The sequence below is a fragment of the Mizuhopecten yessoensis genome, unplaced genomic scaffold, assembly GCF_002113885.1.
Source record: "Mizuhopecten yessoensis strain PY_sf001 unplaced genomic scaffold, ASM211388v2 scaffold10477, whole genome shotgun sequence".
Lineage (NCBI taxonomy): Eukaryota > Metazoa > Mollusca > Bivalvia > Pectinida > Pectinidae > Mizuhopecten > Mizuhopecten yessoensis.
The window spans coordinates 452,010-461,048 of record NW_018408566.1 but is presented as its reverse complement, the minus strand read 5'-3'; positions in this window follow the sequence as shown (position 1 = coordinate 461,048).

The following is a 9,039-nucleotide window of genomic DNA, read 5'->3' as shown; positions in this document are numbered from 1 at the left end:
CAAAAACCATATTCATTATATTTCAATTATATCAACATTTGCAGTTCCTATTTAAGTTTTGTAACATGAAAGCAGGTCACAATTAGATATCGACCTGCTTCCATACGGCAATCAGAGGCAATATTAATTACACGAATACGAACACGCAGCGTACTTATTGTACGGTTGATGTAGTACAGTTTAGATTCGCAATGCAATTTAATAATTATGTGACATTAGACTTATGTTAATCAACAACAGGGAAGTAAAAGTTACGAGTGTTTGAACCCGGAAGAACTGTGGATAATCAGGGTGATTATATGCATACTGATATTTTACATGTATTGCCCTTGTTGAAGAGAAACACAATCCTCCTAAGTTAATCATGTTTCACTCGGACAAAGGCCATAATTTAATATGTCAAATAGTAACACAAATACTGAAGGTGATTAGGTTTACACGCCAATGTTGTCATTTGCTTCAGTCACTCGGAAATCGGTTGTATGATGGGTCTTGCCAATTTTGCTAGAGAAGTTCCGAATAGGGAAATATGTGCGGGGAAACGCGAGCCCATGAGGGGGACACGGTGTTTTAATTCCATGTCAATATAATTCAACCAGACAGGTTGGTATGTATATGAGATATGAAAATAAAATGCAAATGTTCGAATGAGGATCTCAGAAATTTAATTCAATAAGAAATTTTGAATATGTTCAAGTTGGAAAAGAAACACAAATTATAAATCTGGTTTCTGTTTTTATGGTGTTATGGTAATTGGAAAAAATCCACACACAAACTCTGAACTGCTTTAAACAATCCAATACTGTACAATTACACTAGTTTGGTGTGGTGTAATTAAAAAGTATCATGAATAGGAACATATTTACTATAATACTTAAATTCTTACTCAAGTTGGACTCAATGCAACTACCAAATGTAACCCGTTTCATTTGCTGATGAATTTGCCCAGATAAACATTGGCTGTGCGTATGTTTTTGCGAAAGGAGATAACTATTGACATGTTTAAACAAAGATACCACTTGATGAGATTTTACATTTTGTATTGAAGCAACACAAGAAATTGTTCAAACAACCAAAAACGATCAATCAGCAAAATATTATCACCTCACGGTTACTACCGTTAGTGACAAGTCATGTACTGCCCTTGAAATTCTCCCTCCATTTACCCATTCTGCCTTGTGTAGATCCCCAGGGGTTCGTTACAAATGTCAGAAATACACATATCGTACTATACCTGATATGAGTCACAACACACATAAACATACATTTAAATGTATGTTTATGTGTGCTGTGACCCATATCAATATAGCATATGTGTATAAATGTATGTTTGCGTGTGTTGTGACCCATATCTGATCAGTACAGCATTTCACACATTTGTAACGATCCCCTGTGGTAGATCCACGTAGTCTCGTCTTATATGAAATACAGTCGAACAGCTAAATATCATATCAGATGTTTCGTGCTTTCATGTCACGTCTGGTTTCCTTTCTATTTCGACATTCAATTAGGTACTACAGCTTCACATTCCAGAAGATGAAGAACCTCGAAATTTAGCGGCTCTCAACTTCGAGCTAGTAAAAAAATGGCTTTCGTAGACTCGTCGATGAGCCTGTGCACCGCGTCTAGACATTATTCTTCCGCGATAACGCATCAGAAAATTTGATATCTTATGAATTCATCAACAAAAATTAAATATGACATTTAAAATATGGTTGTGTGGTTTTTTAGCGTCCGTCGTCCGTCAACTTTTCCTAAAAATCGCTACTAGTCATAAACGACTGAGCAGATTTTGACCAAATTTGGGGAAGGGGAACAAATTTTGTATAAATGGTGGGTCTGGCCCCCCTGGGGGCTGAGGGGCGAACCCAATAGGGGACATAAAGCAATTTCTTTAAAATCCTTCTTCTTCTGTAGGAATGAAAGGATTTGTTCCATATTTGGTCTGAAGTATCCTTGGGTAAAGGGGAACCAATTTTGTGTAAACCATGGGTCTGGCCCCCCTGGGGCCTAAGTGACGTGGCCAAATATGGGAAACATAGCAAATTCTTTAAAATCCTTCATCTTCTGTAGGAATGAAAGTATTTGTTCCATATTTAGTCTGAAGCATCCTTGGCTGAAGGTGAAACAATTTTGTATAAACCGTGGGGCTGCCCCCCCCCCCCCCCCCCCCTGTGGCCTAAGCGGCTGGGCACAGTAGGGGAAACATAGCAAATTCTTTAAAATCCTTCTTTTCTGTACAAATTTTGTATAAATAGTGGGTCTGGCCCTTGAGGGACCTGAGGGGCGGGGCCCAATATGGGAAACATAGCAAATTCTCTAAAATCCTTTTTATTCTGTAGGAATGAAAGTGTTTGTTCCATTTTTGGTCTGAAGCATCCTTAGGTGAGTGGGAAACAATTTTGTATAACTGTGGGTCTGGCCCCCAGGGGCCTGAAGGGCGAGGCCAAAAGAGGGCAACTGGGCTATATTGATTTTATCGACTTCTTCTCTGGAACTAAGAGATGAATATTAACCATATTTGACTGGCAGCATCACTCGGTAGTGGAAATTTAAAATTGTACAAATGGTTGCTTAGATATCCAGGTGAGCGACCCAGGCCCTCTAGGCCTCTTGTTTCTTCATAGATTGGCTGTATTGAACTATCATGGTAGACCATCATCTTGTGTGATGGTCCATCAATGACGGACTATATTGTTGCACAAGCTCCAGAACCTGATTCAAACTATCAGAATGGATTTCACAAGTTCCAATTATTGAAAAAAGCACGTTGATTGAAAAAAAAGGATTTAATCTTGCTTTGGTCGATTTCATGGGGTGATGAATTGAGTTGGTGATGAAACAAATTAACATTGAACTGCTTCACAGTTCATTAAATTTGTTTCATCACCAACTCAATTCATCATCTCATGAAATCGACCAAAGCAAGATTAAATTCTTCAATATAAAATCAAACCTTGCCTCAGTCGTATGCATATTAAGGAATATATGTGTATCTTTTAGCTTCTTTTTCCTGGGCTTTGAAACAATAAAATATCTTGTAAGTGCAATTATGCGCTAATATTTCTTTCTAAACAAAATCATTCCTGCAGGGAAATATTTTTTTTCTCCCTCTTTCCCTCTTGAGATATTATTTGGGAATCAAAAAATCTTTGTTGATAGATTTACATTGCTATCTATATTTTGAAGAATATGGAGAATCTCCCTTTGTTTTTGTAAAATATACAGCTCAATGCAGAAGTAAACGAATTAGATAATGATAAGATAATAAAGATGTCAATATTTTATTATATTTAGCAGTCTTTTATCATGATGGGATAGCAAACAAATTTTGAATATTGTAGATGGTCTCACAAACAGTACAGCATAATGCGTATATTTTATGTAGCTACCGTGTGCATGTATACTATTGTCAGGTTGTCGAAATCCTCGGACTTGAATCCTGGCCAACTCGACATTGAGTTTCTGTCGCTGATTGGTCAAATTTTTCTACATCTTCGATGGCAAAAAGATCGTTCCAAATCTGTCTACAAATGTTGAGAGAGAATCAGTTTTCCATATGATGACCTTTATGCAAAAGTAATTTTTCTTATATGTACAAATGCATTAAAATGCATTTTTAATCATCATACAGTGTAAAATATAGAAAAATGCAAATTATTTTTAGTTGTAGTACCAACATATTTTAATATTTTCTTTAGGTGATAATATGACTTTTTTGTTTTTATACAAGATTACAAACGTAACATGGAATTCTGTCTCAAAAGATCTTTAGTAAACCTACTATTCGAAAATGATTTTCAAATACTTTTTGTTTCTTTGAAATAGAAATCAGGTTATCAAACCCGTCATATTTTCTCATAAGTTTTTGACATATTCTTTCTGTCATATCTATCGAAATATGTCACTTCGTGAGATTGCAACCATGACTCATTAAATTCGTCATGGCACGTCACGTCACGTTGCATATCAGCGTGTATAAAACCTATTGTTAAGGTACATTGTATCATATATGAATGAGTACGTCCTTGACAACCTGATGACGTATCAGGGCAATTGTACTAAGCAATAACTTCCGCATTATTTCCAGTACTAGGTACGTAATGTTTCACAGAACCTTTTTCCCCGACATGATTGTTTACATGCTCAATTTGTACTCCACAACCTTTAAAACACCTCATTATGATCTTACTTTCTAAATTTACAAGTATACTGAATGTAAAGTTCAACTGTAGGATTTCAAAATTATGTGTGAAAATTTACTTTTGTAATGAGGATTATATGAAATTTATCACCGATATCTCTTTATTAGCCATCGAAACTTGCAGGTACTGACACCTTCCCTCCTAAATTCATAAAAAGAGTCTCACGGTCGCTTGTGAGAGCCCTCTATCTTATATTAAATACATATATTTCTTCAGGTTTGCTTCCTTGTTTTGGGGAACAAAAACACCTGATATTTCATCGAATGTTCAAACTGTATTATTTGGTTGTCAGCGACTGAATGTTAGTTTGAGGATTCAAGTTAGGTACTAGACGTTTTTATTATATTTTTCCTATTTTCTAACAGGTGTTATTGTTGTTGCGGGTGTTGGTCGGCTTGCCCCGGGTTTCCAGCCCAGAATGGTGCGAGTGTTTTGACAGTTTGTATGTGCTGGTCTCCAGTTTATGTCTGACCGTCTAGACGTTGTTGGGCTTTTTTTGTAGCAATCGTTTCATATTACTTATAACAATCTGTGATTCAATAATAACTAATTAATACTTATATATATATTATCAGACTGTATATGTCTACTATCAATATATTTATGCATTGTTTATATTGTAAGGAGAGGGCTTTTATAGGCTTTGCCTGGTGCCCACTTCTATGTTGTTGTAACACCTACAATGTATACAGTGAAATTATTTGAAATTAAAACATGAAATGAAATTAATCATGCCGTTATCTATGATTTAGACACCAGTGACCCTTCTGCGACCTTCAGATTGTAATTATTTCAATTATATATTAGAGTACCAACTTTAATAGCGTGTCATTGCACCTGAGCAACCCATATCAAACTGCCATTATAACTTGTTATGTTTTTGTTCACCTAAGCAACCCATATCAAACTGCCGTCGTAACTTGATGTTGTTTTTGTTCACCTGAGCAACCCATATCAAACTGCCGTCGTAACTTGTTTTTGTTTTTCTTCACCTGAGCAACCCATATCAAACTGCCGTCGTAAACTTGTTTTTGTTTTTGTTCACCTGAGCAACCCATATCAAACTGCGTCGTAACTTGTTTTTGTTTTTGTTCACTTGATCAGCCTATTTCAAACTGCCGCCGTCATAACTTACTATTCTAACTGTGAAACCAAGATCACAACCGCCGTCAAAAGTTCTTAAATTAACATTACAGCCATTGTTTAACCGGTCGTATTAAAGTTATTTCACACAAAGTAATAATGTCAACAACACTGACATGAAATGTTTTTTCTCGTTTAGAAATGAGTTAATGTTTACACTACCGATTAAACATGATTTGTTTTTACATTGTTATGCGTATCTTATAAATCTAATCACTCGAGCAATAGTGACAAATAAGTGGTATTAAATGGTCGCTCTTGTTTCCCAATTTTGGAGATTGTGGACAAATATGTAAACGTTCGTATCAGAATTCATGCATATGTCTATTTAAAAAAAGAAAAGAGAACACCAAAGTGGCAAATGGATCGCAATTCGAGCTCAAAATTGATAAAACCGGGGTAAGATATGAACATAGGAAAAGACTTAAACGTTAAACGAAGAACCTTGAAAAGGTTCAAGGAAAATAATTCCAGATGTTCCGGAATGGTAAACGTCACCTGTTTATCAACGACACTCGCCCTGTTAATCTCTGTAAAATTAAACTAATAGCACATCCCCAAAATGAGAACTGAGAGAGTGATCACAAAATAAAAAGGCACAAAAGGGAATAGAATATTTCACAAGATGAACGTGATTGCGACAATAACGCTTGCCCATAGTCTTCAATATACCCCTTGTTGTAAGGTTGTCTATCAGCATTCGACATATATCACGAAAATGTTTCCATCGAACGCAACAAAACATGTTGTCTACACGGAATCATCTTTGCCTTTGTCGTGTTTTTAAAGAATATGCTTAAACATAATCTACAACCATAAATCGGTATCGCCGTTTACCTTTGTTCTGGAAAAGAAAACTCTCTTAATATGAGAACCAAGGTGTTCACTCAGTTTGGTATAAGGTTTGGTAGCGCATAAAGTGGAAAAGTTAGAAGAAACAATTCTGGAGCACAGATATTCAAAATTGATCTAAAGATGTTCAAAATTTCTCTTTCGATTTTTTGCCTGGTTTACTGGCACTAAGACTAGATTTTATGGTGACAAGAATGATAGTAGGAAGTTTGGATAACGACTAAGTTGAACAATTAGCAGAGTCAACGACCTATTACAAAACATGCAGGTCCGTATCCTTGTAATTAGCCGATATTGTGAATACAGACGAATGATCAGTAATAATTTCAGAAAAATGGAAGATGTATAATAAGTATTGGTTATCAAGCAGCATAGTTTGTTTTGCAAGCAGAGTATTTAAAAGAGTTTGCAGACAAAGATGACATTTTCTTCTGCTTTGTCTGCCGACCCAAACACATACTTTTGTATTCAATACTGGTTGCAGATCAGAATGCATTTGGTTTAAATTTTGGATAACAAGCTGCTAATTTATTTTTGAAATGCATTAAATTTCCAACAAACAAATATCAGACTACCATACACAGATTTTAAACCTACTATCTGTACAGCCATTCAAAATGAATGGCAGCAACGCTGGTCTCGAGAGACCACCAACAAACTTTTAAAGGTACAACGGAAACTTAAAACATCTATTCCCAGTCGGAAAGATCGTAGAGAGGAAGTTGTCCTCGCTCGGCTCCGTACTGGGCACACATCGTACCTTCTAAAACGAGAAGATCTACCTTCATGCCACGCATATGACACTCCATTTACAGTGGAATATTTTTTAATAGAATGTTCCGATTTTAAACACATTAGTGATAACTACTTTCGAGTCCTGGATATGAAAACTCTTTTCAGTTCCGTGGACTTTAAGGCATTATTTAAGTATTTGAAAGACATGGGTCTATTCTATAGACTCTGATGTCTTTTAACTCACCTTACGCTTTTGTTTGTTATTTGGCATGACCTATAATTATATTTCAAAATAATTTAAAGAGAAAAGTTATCGACAGTAGAAAAAGATATTGATCGTTCAGAAAACGTAACCCAGTAAGCAAGTCTTGATAAATCTTTCTACATTATTAAAAAAAAGGTTCATTTCTGAATACTGGAAGTTTCAACAAAACCGTTATTCGTAATCAAAGTCAATACTATAGAAAAATAGGATATACAATATCTGAAGAAACAGGAAAATATAAGAAATATGGCTTTCGTAGACTCGTCGGTGAGCCTGTGCACCGCGTCTAGACATTATTCTTCCGTGATAACGCATCAGAAAATTTGATATCTTATGAATTCATCAACAAAAATTAAATATGACATTTAAGATATGGTTTTGTGGTTTTTTAGCTTGGCGCGGCGTCCGTCGTCCGTCAACTTTTCCTAAAAATCGCTACTAGTCATAAACGACTGAGCAGATTTTGACCAAATTTGGGGAAGGGGGACAAATTTTGTATAAATGGTGGGTCTGGCCCCCCTGGGGGCTGAGGGGCGGGGCCCAATAGGGGAAATAAAGCAATTTCTTTAAAATCCTTCTTCTGTAGGAATGAAAGGATTTGTTCCATATTTGGTCTGAAGCATCCTTGGGTAAAGGGGAACCAATTTTGTATAAATTATGGGTCTGGCCCCCCTGGGGCCTAAGCGACGAGGCCAAATATGGGAAACATAGCAAATTCTTTAAAATCCTTCATCTTCTGTAGGAATGAAAGGATTTGTTCCATATTTGATCTAACGCATCCTTGGGTAAAGGGGAACCAATTTTGTATAAGCCATGGGTCTGGCCCCCTGGGGCCTAAGCGACGAGGCCAAATAGGGGAAACATAGCAAATTCTTAAAAATCCTTCATCGTCTGTAGGAATGAAAGGATTTGTTCCATATTTAGTCTGAAGCATCCTTAGGTGAAGGGCAACCAATTTTGTATAAACCGTGGGGCTGGCCTCCCTGTGGCCTAAGCGGCTGGGCACAATAGGGGAAACATAGCAAATTCTTTAAAATCCTTTTTATTCTGTAGGAATATTCCATATTTGGTCTGAAGCATCCTTAGGTGAGGGGGAAACACTTTGTATAAACCGTGGGTCTGGCCCCAAGGGGCCTGAAGGGCGAGGCCAAAAGAGGGCAACTGGGCTATATTGATTTTATCGACTTCTTCTCTGGAACTAAGAGATGAATATCAACCATATTTGACTGGCAGCATCACTCGGTAGTGGAAATTTAAAATTGTACAAATGGTTGCTTAGATATCCAGGTGAGCGATACAGGCCCTCTAGGCCTCTTGTTTCTACATAGTTTGGCTGTATTAAACTATCAACGTACACCATCATGTTGTGTGATGGTCCATCAATGACGGACTATATTGTTGCACAAGCTCCAGAACCTGATTCAAACGATCAGAATGGATTTCACAAGTTCCAATTATTGAAAAAAGCACGTTGATGAAAAAAAAGGATTTAATCTTGCTTTGGTCGATTTCATGGGGTGATGAATTGAGTTGGTCTTGAAAGAAATTTAACATTGAACTGCTTCATAGTTCATTAAATTTGTTTCATCACCAACTCAATTCATCACCTCATGAAACCGACCAAAGTGTGATGAATGTACATATCGTAATCCTACCTTCGCTGATTTAGCATATTATTCAGGTTAGATACGTTGATCTGTTGGCGTTAATCATTTGTGTTATGTCTCCGTAATTCGAACGCTTAGAAGACAGATAGTTTTCGAGGTACAATCAAAACGTACAGGTGATTATACCTCACTCACCGCTAGGTGTCGCTAGGATAGCAAGAGGGTATAAATA